The following is a 9,648-nucleotide window of genomic DNA, read 5'->3' as shown; positions in this document are numbered from 1 at the left end:
CAAGTATGAAAAGTTGGGAAGTCCTTCAATGTGTGTAAAGTTACAGTTGCATGAGAAGAGTAAGATCTCAAGACCTGTGCAATGCAGTGCCTATGTTTGACAATTTCATGTTGGGAAATTGGAAACTAAAGAGGTTCATTTTTTTTTTTTTTTTTTTTTTTTTTTTTTTTTTTTTTTTTTTTTTTTTTTTTTTTTGTTTTTTTTTTTTTTTTTTTTTTTTTTTTTTTTTAAGAACACAATCTCTTTATTTCTTCTTGAGACCAAAATATTCAATTTGGATGATGAGGATACGGCAAGCACCAAAGACAATGGCTAGCTTTTCCATTCATTCCAATGAATTCCAGTGGAGGGAGAGGAAATAGGACCTAGGCTGTTTTTGATCTATTCATATTCGTCTTTTCACATCTACAACTTGGTACTTCTTGAGCAGGACTGCCCCAGTAAGGCTAGATGTGATGACAGTTGAAGATGGAGATGACAAATATGGAGAATTCAACATGTGTATGCAGCTTAGTCCGATGTCCCCTAATGGACTCTAAAACTCCATGCTTGGTCAGAGCTAGCTCGTCTCTGCTCCCCTGTGCCTTGCTTCTGCTCCTCCACTCCTGAGGGAGAGCAGGTGCAGACCATGTGGGCCATTTCCCCGGCAGCTTGCTGGGCCACCGGGTACCTCTGTTTCTTGGTCTTGGGCCTCTCACAGTTCACCATAGACATAGGTACCCTGACAGTGTCAAGCCCATTTCCCCCCACCTCACACCAACACTCGCCCATCCAGTGACGGGCTCTTCTAGTAACTTTACTGCATGTGGGGCTACCACACCACCAAGACATGCTAGAAAATGACCAGCAACTCTCTCAGGATTTAGCTCCCATTTGACCTTCTTTTTCATTGCCACCTCCAGGTGACAGCTTTGCAGGAATTTCCCTGTCGCCTCACCGGCCTTCGTCTGCATCTTTTCTAATTTTCCTTCTCTTCTTAGCAATGTCTCCTCTTCAAATAAATCTTGTTTTCAGGGAATGGCCTTACAGCCAGTCTTTGAAGAAGGAGTCCATTCCGGCCCCCAGATTTTTTTTCACTAAAATCAGGTCACCCTGAAGCCAAGGGCCTCCACAAACTCCAATTGCGACTGCATGAGGATGAGCTCCAGATGGTCTTTGGGCCAGTGCTTCATGTCCTCGCTCAGATTATAGATGTGGGGCTCTCCTGGCCAGTGGCTCCTCCCACCCACTCTCCCTCCATCTGTGTTCCTCCACCCTCGCTGCAGGATGACCTCTGTGGTGTGAGAGGCTGAAGCCACGCCCCTGGCCTGGTGCCCCTTTCCAGTTGCAGCCTGAGCAGGGTCCCCACTAGTCCTGGCAGCAGAAGTGCCCAGCCAGGGCTGCTAGCTAGACTAATTCCTTTATTAAGTGTCCTTATCACCAAAAAGCAAAACCAAAGGGCAGGGACACAAGAGGTCTTGAAGATAACAGACTTGTTCAGTGCCCTGATTGTGGTGATGGTATTAAAGGTGCATGCACACCCCCCCCCAAAAAAAAAAATGTATACTTAAATATGTGCAATTTTTGTATAGTAATGACACAATGACAATCATATATGCATATGAAATTAACATGTTGTACACCTTAAATTTACACAATCTTATATGTCAAATATATTTATTTATAACAAAAAATACATTTTAGAAAAATAGTAATACACTATACCTAATTAAAGCTTGGGGGGGGGGGGGGAGAAAAGATTGGAAAGCAATAAAGTAAGTACAACATTTTTCCAAACCTTATTCTACAAAAATCGCAATTATGGAGCTCATTAATACATTTTGGAGAAAGGTTTCATGCTTACATAAATTTGAGGAAATTGTGTTAAAATTGTATTACTTGTTTTTAATTTTCCGTTACCCTTTTATATTTCATATTTGCCTTTTCATCTGTATTGAAATATAATTCAATTACTATTAGTAATATATTCACAGAATTGTCTATCTATCTTCACATTCTAATTGTGTATGACACTTCATTCCCTTAAAGAAGCTTGCATCCTATTGCAGTTACCCCATATCCACACCACCCGAATGTAAACAACTACTATTGTGAATAATGATGCTGAGCATTCATGTGTAAATTTTATGTCAGGAAGCATCTTTAGTTTTTACTTGACTTTGAATAGTATTTTCACTGAGCAAAGAAGGTTAAATTTGCAAATTTTTTTGTTGTTGTTTTCAGTTCTGTAAAAACATTTTTAAATTGTCTTCTGGATTCCATCACTTCACTGAGAAGTAAATTTTATACTTGTACTGTTTCTCTTTTGAAGGTAGCATGTCCTTTTGCTCTAATGCTTTTAAGGTTTTTCTAGTTGCTTTTGGTTTCCATAAAATTGGCTATGGTGTGTAGGTCTGTATTCTTTGTAGTTATTGTGTTTTGGATTTGTAGAAGTTCAATAACAAGAATACTGCTTCAGCTCCATTGCCCTTCCTTTGCTCCTGGAACTCTAATTACACATATGTCAGATCTTCTCATTTCATCCATATTTTTAACATTATCTTTCAAATTCTCTATATTTACATTTATAGCCTTCAGTCTAGATATTTTCTATTGTTTTATTTTCCAACTTATTAATTCTTTCATCTTCTGTGCCTGTGTTTTCTTAAACTCAACTACAGATGCATTACTTTTTTAATTCATATTACAGTTAATAAAATTTTGGTTCCATTTAAGCAAGTCTATACTGACAATTCAAACAATTTATAAATAGAAAAAAGGTGTTCACCAAAATACAATGATCTCTAGCACAAAGAATGGTTAGAAATAAGTTAGAAAGAGGTTGGAAAGAGGCTTGTCGAATGTACTTTTAGAATAAGAATCTATAAGCTGAGAAGAAAAATAAACTCTAAATAAACCTTGAATATTTAAATATTAATGAATAAGTTGGTTAGAATTCTTCTTTAAGAGAAGAGAAATATTCCATGAAAAGGTGTGGTGATGAAGAAGTACAATGAAGTTTGGGCAGAAAAAATTAGTAGTTTTGTCTGAGAAATGAGTTTATATTGGTCTATCATAAAGCTACTTTCTACTGAGAGCAAATTTAGGCCAAAAATACTTTAATAGTTTAGTATACATATGTTTGTGTTTTTCTGTAATCTGCTACCAGGCTATCAGCTCTAATAGAAGCAATAATACTTTTCATTTCTATATCCTTTCCTGTGGGCAATAAGGGTTTATAGGAGTTTTTAAGAAGGAAAGAAATAAGCTAATATCAATATTTTGGAAATATAATTTTGAGAATAATCATAAGGACAGAAAGCATACTTTTGGCTGGAGGCAAAAGCTCAGCTACAAGGTTTCTGTAGTCAACATATTTTCTGTGGTAGGAACAGAGAGGAAGAATGAGACTCCATGGAAGAACGGACACAACTTAGTCCTAACTGACTGTAGAAAACCAAGAAAAGAGGGAAGGAACTTCCAGTCTGTCCAAATGGAAGAATACTGATTTTATTTGTAGAAATGGACAAGAAGCACTTTGTACCACTAGATACCACGGTGCTCTGCCTGATTTTTCCACCTTCATACACTGTATTACAATTCATAATCAGTTTCTCACTCTCTATGGTTTAACATCACCCCACAATGGAAATTGCACAGACTTCTCTATCTCTGATTGATGATCCTGTACTCTCTCATAGCATCTACAGTCAATGACACAATTTTCAGTAATTATTATCTGGTGGCATTTTGGTTGTGGTTGTGTTAAATGAATGGTTCACATATGTTTCCAAATAGACTATACATTTCTGAATACTAGGAAAATGTTGTGTAAATTCAGAGTGCTAAATTAATCTTTGATATACTCTATTGGGCTATAATGAATCTTGATTAATAAATATAAATAAATAAATGATGTTGTCATGACCATACCATGATACAGGTATTTCTAGAGTTCCTTTAAAAAATGTATTGATCTTTAGAGAAAGAAGGAGAGGGAGAGAGAAACATCTATGTGAGAACAGAACATCAATCAGCTGCCTCCTGCACACCGCCTACTAGGGATGGAGCCTGCAACCCTGGCATGTTCCCTGACCAAGCATCAATCCTTTCAGTGCACTGAAGACACCCAGCCAACTGAGCCACACCGGCCAGAGCTAGAATTTCTTAACTGTTAAGACACTAAAATGACATAAACAAGTACAAATGTTAGCTTTACTGAGTTTTCCAAGTGTGCTTTACATTCCTAATTATAGCCAGTGTTCACTTCCATCATTCAATTTGTTTTCTGCTTCAGCTAACTTAAATTTATTCTCTAGAATGCTTGCGGTTTGAGTAGCCTTTTCACTGAAATATAAAGGTCAAATAAAAGGGACCATATGTAATACCTTCAACAATAAAGACTTAAAAAATCATATTAAAAACATATATAACAATCTGGTTTAAATAATGCGGAAGTTTATAATCTTATATAAGAAAACATGTAGAGGTCTAGTAGGGCCCTGGTCCAGCATGTAGTAGATCTATTTTCTCTATTAGATGGCTTTCCCCTTACCTGACTTCAGCATTTGCTGATGTCACACTTAATAGGATAATTGCCAAATTAAACAAGAAGTGCTGTCTTTTTTGTTAAGAGTGAGGACTCTTTTAGAGGCATCTTGTCAGATTTGTCCTTATGTCTTATTGAACAAAATCACATACCCAGCCCTAAATCAATTACTTTGAAGTGCAGCAGGATCGCCATGATTATCTTAGAATCATCGTGATCTACCATCTATTGTTTCAAATAGCATCCTTTCTCCCTTACATGTAGAGCACAGGGTGGATAGCTGAATAAATCTCAGTGATTTTAGAAAGCAGAGGGAAAACATAGATTTGTGGTAGCTAACCAACAGAGGAAACTAGAAGTTCTATACTGCTAATTGATCACAAGGAACAATTTTATTTTGTTAAAAGTATTAATTTATTCTTGTGCAAAAAATTACATTAGTTATTTCTGTATAGCATGTGTAGTAAGATTTTATATGATAAAGCTAAGAAAGAATATAAATCATTAAACTTTCCTTAAGAATATCACAGATATCACAAAAGAATTCTCACTTATAATAAATGCAGAGGCCTGTTAAGATATTACATAGTATCGCAGAGTATTCTCTAAAAAAATGCAATTTCACATACATTGTTTAGAACTAGAGGCCTGGTGCATGAATTCATGCATCAGTGGGGTTCCCATGCCTGGCCTATGGGATTGGGCTGAAACTGGCTCTCTGAGATTCCCCAAGAGGTCCCAGATTGTGTGAGGTTGCAGGCCAGTCCGAGGGACCCCACCAATGCACAATCTTGGACTGGGGAGGGACATGGAAGGTTGACCAGCCTGGGAAGGATGTGGGAGAGCTTCAGGGTGTGTCTGGCCCATCTCACTCAGACCCGATCAGCTGGACCCCAACAGCAAGCTAACCTACTGGTCAGAACATCTCCCTGGTTGTCAGTGCACGTCATAGTGAGTGATTGGGTGACCTTAGCTTATCATTAGCATATTACACTTTGATTGGTTGAACAGCTGACCTGATGTCTGACACTTTGATTGGTTGAATGGTGACCCACTGACTGAACACTTAGCATATTAGTCTTTAATTATATATGATTAGGCACCAAATGGGTTCCTTCCTCTATGGTGGTCACAGAAAATGGCTTCTTGGTCTTCCTGAATTTTTGAAAATCAGCTTCAGTTTTGATAATGGGAATTGTCTGAGGTATGTGAAACAGAATAAGCAATCCCTCTGAGAAACTCTGCCAAGTTTCGCATTCACTTGTAGGGTTTGGCCTTGCAGTATGGATTGGATGGGATTTGTATCAACAAATGCTGTGAATATTTATCTCGTTTATGGATAGAAAATGAGGGCCTTCATTTTAGGATGCTTTAATTTCTGCATTTCTTTTCTTGCCATTGTGAAAGCAGTAGCAGTTTGTGGTTGCGGTGTTGGTGTGGATAGATGGTTGAAGATTTTTATTTATAGAGTTTAGAGACAGATACTAAGGGTAACTGAGATGCTACATGTCTATGCATTGGAACAGTGGTTATTAGAAATTCCAAGGGATAATATGATCCCCAAGTCTGAACAGTTGGATGAGAAATACCATCTTGTCAGAGATGACTGGTAATTGCCATCAAGTCTGACTGCAGTCTATGTGAGGATTAGCTAATCATCTTGACACCCAAACTCCTGGTAAGGGAAGGAGAATCAGCACAGACAATGAGAGTAAGTAAAATCAGATGCTGACAGTTTTATGGCAGCAGTTGGTCATTCATCATAATTAATGAGAAAAACCATTGATCCTTCTGCTGTATGAAAAAAATACAGTGAATGTTCCCATTTCTTACAGCCCTGACCACCATCAGCATCATCACATCCACGAAGGCTTAAATTGAGTTGGTTGGAAGGAAGAGAGACAACTGCAAGTTAGAATAGAGAGATTCCGAAACCAGGCATAAAATATGTGCACATACTTTGAAAAGTATCTATTATATTCCAACCAAGCATTCAAAACTAATTTTTAAATAATTTCAAATTTAATAATATTTACTGAAGTCTATTATGTATGAATTAAGAAACCTGGGGCACCTTCCTGACCTTGACCAAATCATAATAGTAGCTACAATTCATTGAGAACTTACTGACAATCACTATGTTGAATGATTGACATTTATCATTTTATTTATACTTTAAACAACTCTAGGATATATATATATAAAATCATCCCCATTTTACGTAAGAAAAACCAAGGCTCAGAGGGCTTAAGAAACTTGTCAAAGATACTTGCCAAGATGCATAGTTAGAATTCTTATCCATTATCTAACCCCGAAGCCCATACAGTTAATTAGTTTGATACATTGCTCAAATGGTTGGAGAAAATAATGTTAATATCAAGTCAGATTTGTTTCTTTCTAGCACATGAATTGTTTTCTCTTTCAACTCCTATGCAAATTCTCTAATAAGCTCCTAAATATTTACATTTATGTGGAATTCAGATTCAAAGGCAACCACTGGTCAAGGGACTTGACAGCAATCTTGCCAATTAAGCAGCAGCCCTCACTGTAAGAATGTTGTCCTGTGCAAAAACCGGTGCTGTATTCTCAACAAGCTTGCCGCTGCTGGCACGGGCATCATTAGAATCTAGGGAAACAACTGTTCGCTAGTGAACATCAACAAAATGCAAGACATGATCTGTCAGGAAGTGAAGACGTTTGAAAGAAAGTTAGCGAATAGGAAAGCAGTGGGTGATAAAACAAGTGGAATCCTGCCTGAGGCTCAGTGCCACAGTGGCTTCTAAAAAGAAGTAGTTGGATCTTTGAGGAAATAAATGAACAAAAGTTTCAAATAAGATGCCTATTTTACTTTGCCTGTGTGTGTGTGTGTGTGTGTGTGTGTATTTGCACGATAGAATTCTCTGTTTCATGGCTCTTTCTGACTTCTCTTAGGTAATATGTCACTTAAATACGTTCCTAAGCTTTTATTTTTCTCAAGGCAAGACTATAATAGTTCTCCCCTGAATAACAAGGTTGTAGGTTTTATAACCCAAGTCCAGTAGAGAAAAAAAAAAAAAAGTATTGATTTTTAAAAAATTTAGTGCCCATTTCAACTTAAATATCTCTTTTTCTCCCTTTTTATTCCTTGATTTTGCTGTGAATACTATGCAGGCACTAAATGATTTCAATAGAGTTAATATTTACAGTTAATCTCCTTCTGCTGGTATTTATTCCAGCAAAGAAAACATTCTGCATCCCTTTCTTATATTCTTTCCCCCACATCCCTCTGCCACCATCATTTGTCGAGGAAGGTCAGTCCAGTTCCCGCTGATGGGTGGTAAAGATCTTACACTACACACTTCCCACCACTGAACTTAACGCAGACTATAAATAACCCGATTCATTTTTTAATTAATTCCCTCTAAACACTCTCAGCTCACCCTGTGGAAATCCGTTTTGGGTCCACACCTCAAGCTCCTATCCGTCCTTTCTCCTTTAACACAGCACCCCTTCTCATGAACATGCTTTCTCTCCCTTTGTTTGTCAGCCAAGGTCTTGAGGAGCAGTGAGCTCTCATGGGCTCCTCAGCCTCCTACAGTTTGATCCCTCCCCCACCCCCAAACCATGTAGGGGAAACAGCTTGTCCAAAGCTCAACACTGGGTTCCATCCAGTGAAAACTTTCCAATATTTATAATTCCTGGATTCTCTACATCACATTTTCTTTTCCTTTCAAAGTTTCTATTCACTGACGTCAGTATCTCTGTGCTTCTATACTTCTGACCAGTTATTCTATTCTCTTGATGAGATTCTCTTTCTCCTCACAATCTTACTCCTTTTGTATTGTTACCCTTAATCTATACTTGTCACTCTACATATTCCCTTTGTGTAATCTTATCCATTTTCATGATTTAAGTAGTAGATAACGATGCTCTGCAACTCACAATGTGGTCTTCCCATCAACCATGGCACGCATACACAGCTCTTCTTATATACAGGGTTTGTGCTTGGTGGACTGTTTTGGTTTGTTGTACACTCTATTAATCCCTTTCAGTCTTTACCACTATCCTCCAAGGCAGGGTCATCATTTCTTTTTTAAAAAACCCAACCTCAAAAAATGCAAGTGCATTTTCTAGATAATATTGTTAGATATTGCCAAGGCAAGATTGAGGGTGAGGTTTTTCTGATCCCCAAATCCATAATCTTTCATGATCAATTTTCCTTCTTAGTCTTTATGCTCAAAAGGTTTACATTCTTGCTGAGTAACTGGAACATACAAAAGCCTGGCATCCTAAGGCTTTTTGAGTCACAAACTTCCCTTCACTAATCCTAGCCCCCTGCTGTCCATTACAACCTTCAATTTTTTTTTTTCTTTTTGCCATGGAAATGATATAGAATTATTCAATGATTACCAAATCTTTTAAGTCAGCTCATGTGACTATTATGTCACAAACCCTCCTCTGGGTCTTCCTGCTAATAGTTAGTGCTCGTTTCCAATTCTGAACTATGATGACGATTTGTTTTCATTCCAAGTTCTAGAATGGTCTATCTTGTGACTCCATTATTTCTTACTTTGCTGGTAGAAGTAAAATCAGAAGCTTGAGGTAGTTAAAGACTTAGGCTTTCTTACAATACATCGAAAGGTATTAGCAGAGAACTAATGCTTCATAAATATATTCTTAATATTGCTGAATTTAAAATTGAACTAAATTGCTTTTTGACCTCCTTTAATGTTGAAAAATGGGAGAAAAAGCTACTTAGCAATGTAAAACTGTAATATTATATGTGTATTTGAAAGCAACAAATGATTGATTATATAAGTCTGAAAGAGGAAGTGTTTTTGCAGCTATTCCTAGCTCAGTAAATCAAAAATAGCTTGCCAGATGTGGCTCCCAGTTTTCTATAAAATTCATCATTTTCTATACATGCATTCACAACGCAAAGAAAAAATTTATAGATAGCAACATCCAAAGAAAATTATGCCTGCCTTGGTTCCTTCCTTCCCACCTTATGTCTCCCACTCCCTCCTATTTATCTATTAATATTTCTGATGCAATATCCATCTGTCTTTATGCTAGCACTAGAGCCCTGTGCACTATATTCTTACACTCGAGAGTGTCCTTCAGCCCGGCCTGTGCCCTCT

The 9,648-nt window shown here is 37.4% G+C and overlaps 1 pseudogene; it reads right to left on the bottom strand.

Annotated features, from left to right (window-relative positions):
* Positions 1-525: 525 nt before the first annotated feature.
* On the bottom strand, positions 526-2,057 carry LOC118713782 (annotated as a pseudogene).
* Between the last annotated feature and the right edge of the window lie 7,591 nt (positions 2,058-9,648).

The sequence above is a fragment of the Pipistrellus kuhlii genome, unplaced genomic scaffold, assembly GCF_014108245.1.
Source record: "Pipistrellus kuhlii isolate mPipKuh1 unplaced genomic scaffold, mPipKuh1.p scaffold_m20_p_9, whole genome shotgun sequence".
NCBI classification, from domain to species: Eukaryota; Metazoa; Chordata; class Mammalia; order Chiroptera; family Vespertilionidae; genus Pipistrellus; species Pipistrellus kuhlii.
This window is presented reverse-complemented; position numbering and strand designations above follow the sequence as displayed.